This window comes from Musa acuminata, chromosome BXJ1-3 (assembly GCF_036884655.1).
Source record: "Musa acuminata AAA Group cultivar baxijiao chromosome BXJ1-3, Cavendish_Baxijiao_AAA, whole genome shotgun sequence".
In the NCBI taxonomy this organism is placed as follows: Eukaryota; Viridiplantae; Streptophyta; class Magnoliopsida; order Zingiberales; family Musaceae; genus Musa; species Musa acuminata.
The window spans coordinates 21,759,092-21,767,279 of NC_088329.1; positions in this window are offsets into that span (position 1 = coordinate 21,759,092).

Sequence of the window (8,188 nt, forward strand, 5' to 3'; positions counted from 1 at the left end):
AATTTTCAGTGCAAAAATGATAGCTGCTACCTCTAAGTCATGAGTAGGATAGTTCTTTTCATGAGGCTTTAATTGCCTCGATGCATAAGCAACTACCCTCTCGTTTTGCATTAGAACGCAACCAAGCCCTTGTAGTGAGGTATCACTATACACTACAAAACCTTCTCCTCTTGAAGGAATCACCAAGATAGGAGCACTGGTTAATTTCTTCTTCAATTCTTGAAAACTTTGTTGACATTTATCATCCCACATGAAATTTATGTTCTTTTGTGTCAACTTGGTCAATGGTGCTGCTATTTTTGAAAAGCCTTCTATGAATCTTCTGTAGTATCCAGCCAAACCCAAGAAGCTTCTAATCTCTGAAACATTAGAAGGCTGCTTCCATTTTATCACAGCTTCAATCTTGTGAGTGTCAACAGATATGCCAGCGCTCGAAATTACGTGACCGAGAAACATAATTTCATTGAGCCAGAAGTTGCACTTGCTTAACTTGGCATATAGTTTCTCTTGCCTTAGGACTTCCAGAACTGTCTTAAGATGGTGTTCATGCTCTGCTATGCTTTTGGAGTAGATTAGGATATCATTAATGAACACAATTACAAATTTATCAAGATAAGGGTGGAACACCCTATTCATGAGGTCAATGAAGGCAGTTGGTGTATTTGTGAGTCCAAAAGGCATTACTAAGAATTCATAATGACCATATCTTGTTCTAAAGGTAGTTTTCTGTATGTCTCCTTCCCTTATATTTAGTTGTTGATACCCGGATCTCAAATCAATCTTTGAGTATACCTGAGTACCTTGAAGTTGATCAAACAGGTCATCTATTCGGGGAAGAGGATATTTATTCTTTATGGTCACTTGGTTGAGTTGTCTTTCTTCTTCACAAATAGGATAGGGGCACCCCAAGGTGATACACTGGGTCGAATAAAACCCTTGTCCAAAAGCTCTTGGATCTGTTTCTTTAACTCCTCCAACTCAATTGGTGCCATTCTATATAGAGGTTTAGAAATAGGTGCAATACCAGGTAGAAGATCAATTGTAAATTCAATCTGTCTATTTGGTGGCAGTGCAAGTAGATCTTCAAGAAAAACATCTAGAAAATCCCGCACAATAGGGATGTCCTTTAATACTGGCTTCTTAGATTCTTCTCCAGAAATGAAGGCCAAGTATCCCTGACATCCTTTCAGTAATAGTTGGGTAGCACTCAAGGTTGAAATAATAGAAGGAAAATTTTCTTGAATCCCAATGAACTTGAAAAGTGGTTGATCTAGAGGTGAGAAAGTAACAGTCTTCCGAAAATAATCGACACTTGCATGGTATGCTGAAAGCTAGTCCATACCTAAGATAGCGTCGAAATCTTGAAATTCTAGTAGAATAAGATCTACTAGCAAATCGTGACTTTCAATAGTAATAACATAGTTTCTATATATCTGATCAACTATCAAAGAGTTTCCAACCGGTGTTACTACCATTAATGCATTATTCATTATCTCATGATTCTTATGTAATTTCATAGCAAAATAGGGTGATATAAAAGAATGCGTAGAACCAGAATCAATAAGCACAGAGGCTGGCATACCACAGAGTGTGATGATACCTTTAATAATAGATCCCGAGGCTTCAGCATCTTGATGAGTCAGTGCGTAGACTCTTGCTTGTCCTTCCTCTCTGGGTCATAGCTGTTGTTTGGGGTGGAGCTCGGCGTTGATGTTGCTTCCGTGGGCAATCCTTTGACATGTGCCCCTGTTGTTGACAATAAAAACATACACGTTGTCCCATGGGGCATGAGGTGAAAATATAATCTGTCTTCCCACAGAAATAACATCTTATAACAACTTGATTGCTAGGAGCTCCTAGTTGTTGATGCCCAAACTGTTTGCCTTTTCCTTTCTTTGAGGGTCCAGAATGTGATCCCCCATACGTAAATGGTGTAGCACTAAAAGGTCGCTTTCGATCCTTTGCTTGTTGTAATTCATTATCCAATTTCTCTACCACCAAAGCTCGATTTAACACTTCAGAATATGTTGGTAAAATCAGTACTGCAACAGACTTTTTAATTGATGATCGAAGTCCCCTCTCAAAATGACGAGCTCTTTGGCTTTCATTAAAAGCAATATGTGGAGAGAACTGAGCCAACTCAGTGAAATGATGATCATATTCCATTACAGTTCTATTTCCTTGGTGGATACTAAGGAACTCTTGTTGTTTCTCAAAGCGAACTGAATCAGGAAAGAACTGCTCATAAAATGCATCTTTAAACTGCTCCCAAGTTACCACATTACCTCCTGCCTCTAACATCCTCCTTTTTGAGGTCCACCAAGTGTCTGCCTTCCCTTCCAAAATGAAAGAAGCGAAAGGCACTTTCTGATTTTCCCTACATTCGATAGCTTCGAATGTCTTTTCCACTTGACGAATCCAACATTCAGCAAAGATTGGGTCTGGCTTGCCCTCAAAAATTGGTGGTCCCAATCTCTTAAAGTGATCTAAAGTATTATTCCTACCCCGTGGAATTTCATCTCGTTCCTCTTGACGCTCAAAGTATCCTCTAATAGCATTGAGGACTCCGTGTACGTCACCTTGAGCATTAACGGGTGCTGGGGCATGAGGGGCATTCTGTGAAGTCGGAGAAGCTGGCCCATAATTAGTGACAGGTGTACGGGAGGACTGGGTTTGCTCTACGATGCGTGGAGCTTCCAAGTTATTATTTGTTTAAACACTTCTCCGAGTGCGTAGACCAATAGCATTGCGACCATGAGCACCCCGAGTGATAGGACCACTAATCTCTGGAATTGGCTCCATTACTCCTATAATATGTTAAAGACAATCATCGGTTAGAGTCAATCAAGGGAGCTAATACACCTACAGGCCCTAGACCATGCTCTGATACCATAAAAGATGTCACATCCTGGATTTTTTTTATATATATATATATCTTTCCACATATTTTGGCCAAATAGATAAATATCACTTTATTCATCATTCATAAACATTTATTACAATTTATTTATTACAATCTATTTATTCATCGAATCATAAATAAAAAGGTAAACATAGTGATGTTAACTTCAAGAATCATCCAAGTGGCTCTACCTAACGATAGAGGAAGGTTCGCTCTCCACTGGAATCCGACTTAGTACTAGAGGGAGGCTGTTCTGAAAATAAAAAACAAAGAAAATTCAGCAACGCTGAGTAGGAACCCCAAAAGTCAACTAAAAATGTATACATGATCAAAATTCAATCAATCATTCCATTGGCGTATATCAAGAACCCGAAGGAGCACTCCCCCAACAGCGGATAGAGAAGCTTTATCCTACGAGATGAGTTTGTGTTCTCCCAACAGTGGATGGAGGCAAACTCATATCACACTCCAAACAACGGATGGAGTGGTGTCCCACACCCGCCAAAGTGGGGACACGGTCCTTCCAATAGCGGATGGAGGAACCGTCCAACCGCCAAGTTTGACGGCCTGCTAATCCCCGAAGGGAATCGCCTTGCCTGCTCTCGGCAGGAAAATAATATAATCTCACACTGGTCATATCCATTTCGAGATGAAATAACATATTTCAAATATCTATTTCAAATATCATCAATATCAAATAATATAAATTAGCCCTCAATTGACTTGAACTCTAGTTTAATCGATTCAATTGAACTCGATTTACTAGAGCCTAACTAAACTGATCTCTAATCCTTATTTAACTGGTCTGGAACCACCCTAGACTAGTATAATTTAAACTAGATGAAGTTCAATTTAGGTTAAACTAACTTGAATACGTCAATCAATTTGGAATCACCTTGAATTGATATAGACTAATCAAGTCTAGTTTAGTTCAATCAATATTTGGGCTCAAGTTCAACAATAATATTGAGCTAGATTGAGCCAGTCCATCTATTGGTCATGTGCATTATACATGATTGAGCATACATTACATAAAACTGGCCCAACCCCGGCCCATGGACTAGTTATTGCATATACCCATTAACAACATAAATAAAAACATAATAATGCATTAAAAGATAGATGACGAGAAAAGCTTTAATACAAAGAAATAACATTCTCAATTTGACTAGAAATCATAAGACATTAAAAGAGGGACTAGGAGATAAGTTTTAATACAAGGAAATAACTTTCTAAATTCAAATAAAAATCATATTTTCAACACATAAAATTTCAACATATTCTAGTCATTTTTTAAATCATTCGCAAAATTTTATTTTAAATTTCAGATCTAAGAATATCAAAAAAAGGGATTTTTGATAACATATTCTAGTTTAACAAGATTTTAATCCAGATAAGATTAAAGATAAACTGTAATACAGAAAATATATTATATTAAACATATACATTTTTAACATATTTAATTCTACAATAAAAACCTTAATCATTGGTCAAAGAATATTATGAAAACTTTAACTGATTACTTTAATACAAAAAATTTGACATTTAAAGAATTGATACACATTTTTCAAACTATAAAACTTTCAACATTTAAAGAATCAAAATAAAAGCTAAAACTTTTAAGAAAGGTAGGGAAACCTACTTCTTGTCAACAGGGTGTAACTCCTCGTTCTCTTGTCAACAGGGTGTAACTCCTCGTTCCTCCCGCTGCTAGGCTCTACTAGGTGAGGAACGAAGGAGAGAGATCCCTCCCCTTTAAATAGGAGAAGGTGAGCCTCTATTAAGGGAAATTTATTTTAATTTTCGTATTTGTTTAATATAAATTATTTCCATTTAATATACTAACAAATATGATATCATCATATTTGGAATACTTAATAGTTATTTCCTTAATTCATATCAACAAACAAGGAAGTAGATTAAGATTTCCTTAAATTATAATGACAAGTAAGGAAATAAAATCAATTCCTAACTTAAATATTTGATTTGATTACACTCGTAGAAAGCGATATCCCATGTCTCATCGGTATGAGACCTCTCTTAGAATTTTTCATGCCAAACCTTTTGACAATGGTTTCTATGTACCTGGACTGGTGTAATATCCCTCACTTTTGAAAATTTATTAATAAGGATTTATATGTAAATTGGAGGATCTATATGTAAATATAAAAATTTCAAGGACTAAACTATTAAGTTGCAAAAAGAAAAAAAAAGTAAAGAAAACCAAAAATTTTGGTTTTATCCCACCGCCTCCCACGTTCTCTGTTCCCAAAACAGAGAGAGGAGCTGTGGGGCGTGGGGAGAAGTAGAAGAGAAGTAGAGGGAGAAGAGAAGAAAAGAAGAAGAAGAGGGAAAAGACGAGAGGAAGAAGATGGAGAAGAGAAGAAAAGAAGAAGAAGAAGAGAGGGAAGAGAGATAGCTGCAGCAGTTAGGGCTGCAGCACCTCTATTTCGTGTAGGAGGAAACAGAGGAGTTCATGTGTGGGGCGTGAGAAGGGAAGAAGAAGAAAAGAAGAGAAGCAGAAGAAGAAGAAAAGAGGAGGTGGCTGCGGCAAGGGTTGCAGCGAGGAGCTGTGGGGCGTTGGGGAGGAGAAAGGAAGAAGAGGAGAAGAAGAAAAGAAGAAGAAGAGGGAAAAGAAGAGAGGAGGAAGAAGAGGGGAGAAGAGAAGAAAAGAAGAAGAAGAAGAAGAAGAGAGGGACGAGGGAGAGGAAGGAGAGATAGCTGCAGCAGCTAGGGCTGCAGCACCTCTGTTTCATGTAGGAGGAAACAAAGGAGTTCATGTGTGGGGGCGTCAGGGAGGAGAAGGGAAGAAGAGGAGAAGAAGAGAAGAAGAGAAGCAGAGGAAGAAGAAGAAGAAGAAGAAGAAAAGAGGAGGTGGCTGCGGCAAGGGCTACAGCGAGGAGCTGTGGGGCGTTGGGGAGGAGAAAGGAAGAAGAGGAGAAGAAGAAAAGAAGAAGAAGAGGGAAAAGAAGAGAGGAGGAAGAAGAGGGAGAAGAGAAGAATAGAAGAAGAAGAAAAAGAGAGGGAAGTGGGAGAGGAGTGAGAGGTGGCAGCAGCTAGGGCTACAGCACCTCTGTTTCCTGCAGGCGGAAACAGAGGAGACGAGGTGTGGGGGCGTTGGGGACGAGAAGAAGAAGAAGAGGAAAAAGAAGAAGAGAAAAAGAGAAAAAAGAAGGATAGCTGCGGCATGGGCTGCAGTGAGAAGGTGTGGGGTGTCGGGTAGGAGAAGGGAAGAAGAGGAGAAGAAGAAGGAGAAGAAGGAGAAGAAGAAGAAGAGGAAAAGAAGAAGTAGAAGCGGGTGAAGAGGCGACACCTCTGTTACCTACAGGAGGAAACAGAGGAGAGGAGGTGCTGTTCGTCGGGGAGAAGAAGAAGAGGAAGAGAAGAAGAAGAGGAAGTAGGAGAAGAGGTTGTGATACCTCTGTTTCCTGCAGAGGAAACAGAGGAGAGGGTGTGTGTGACGCCGGGGAGGAGGAAGGAAGAAGAAGAGGAGAAGAAGAAGAGAAGGGAAAGGAGGAGCTGCGGCTGCGGCGGTGGCAGCTGCAGCTGGACGAGAAGGAGAGGAAGAGATGGTGAGGAAGAAGAGAAGAAGAATAAAGGAAGGAGAAGGAAGAGGAGAAGGGAAAGAAGCAGCTGCGGCTGCGGCTATGGCAGCTGTAGCTGTGGCAGGGAAAGAGGAAGAGGAAGGAAGAAGAGAAGGAGAGGAAGAAGAGAAGGGGAAGAAGGGGCTGCGGCTGCGGCGATGGCAGCTGCAACTGGAAGAGAAGAAGGAGAGGAAGATGAGCAGGGGAGGAAGAAGAGGCTGCGGCCGTGGCTGAGGCTGCGACTGCAGTAGTGCAGCCGGGAAAGAAGAGAAAGGAAAAGGGAAGAAGAGAGGAAGAGCAGAAGGGGAGGCAGCTGCGGTAGTGGTAGCTGCAGGTGGAAGAGAAGGAGAGGAAATAGAGCAGGGGAGGAAGAAGAGGTTGCGGTTGTGGTGGCTGCGGCCGTGGCTGCGACTGCGGCTACGGTTGCGACATTGGCTACAGTAGCTACGGCAACGGTGGTGGTTGCAGCAGCTGCTTTTGGGAAAGAGAAAGAAAGGAAAGGGAAAAAAAAAAAGGGGCTATGGCCGTGATTACGGCTGCGGTGGTGGCGGCTGCGTCTGCGGCAGTTGTGTTTGGGAAAGAAAAAGTAGGAATGAGAGAAGGGAGGAAGGAAGTAGTGCAGTGGAAGGGGCTGCGGTTGTGACAGCAACTGCAGTCATGGCTACGACTGTGGTAGTGGCAACGGCGATGGCTACGACAGTTGTGTTTGAAAAAGAAAATGGAGGAATAAGAGTAAGAGAGGGTAGGTGACTATGCCTCTATATTCTGCATGAGCTGCAGTTGTGGAGAAAAAAGAGAAGACATGTAGAAAACGAAACAGGGAGAGGACACGGAGGAAAAGTAGTAGGATTTGGGCTGACACCTTCTTTGGATCTTCGGATCAAAATCTTTGAAAGGCAAGTGTTCTAATCCATCCTATTGCAAGCTTTCTAATCTTTTCTCTTGCAAATGTTTCGATCCTTTCTATTGCAAATGTTTCGATCCTTTCTATTGCAAGTTCCCGATCGTTTCTCCTATAATTGTTCTTTTTTTTTATTGCAAGTGTTTCGATCCTTTCTATTGCAAGTGTTTTGATCCTTTCTATTGCAAATGATTCGATCCTTTCTATTGCAAGTGTTCCGATCCTTCCTATTGTAAGTTTTCTAAACTTTCCTATTGCAAGTGTCCTAATCTTTCCTTATTGCAATTTTATCTCTACATTTGCTTTGAATATGAGGAACTTTGAATTGTTCTAGCCTTGCATTTGTTATATCTCATGTTTAGACGTAACGATTCGAATCTGTGCAACTTTTGAGATTATTGCAATGTCATAGGCATGAAGAATTCTAGTGATTAACCTCCCATATGGCAATATAGTATCTTTAGTCATAATATCCTGCATGTGTTGGCGAATTAAGTACCCAAAACAATCATGCTGACCGGTCATAATCCAATACATGGTTCCTATTTCTATTTGACTTATTTCGTCAAGATGAAATTGTTTGGGGAATATGATGCTTGTGATAATGTGATAAAGAATTTTAGAGTTAAAAGGCAGTAAGTGTTCACAGCTCTTGGGTAGGAAGTCAAGGTTTGGATTTGCAAAAATTGTTTTCACGGCTTCGGTATAGGTTGCTCCTATTGTTTTGACGTCCCATTTACCTTTAAAATAGCATCCCCTATCTTTTTCAGTTCTGCCAATTAGCTCACAAATAGTGCCGTC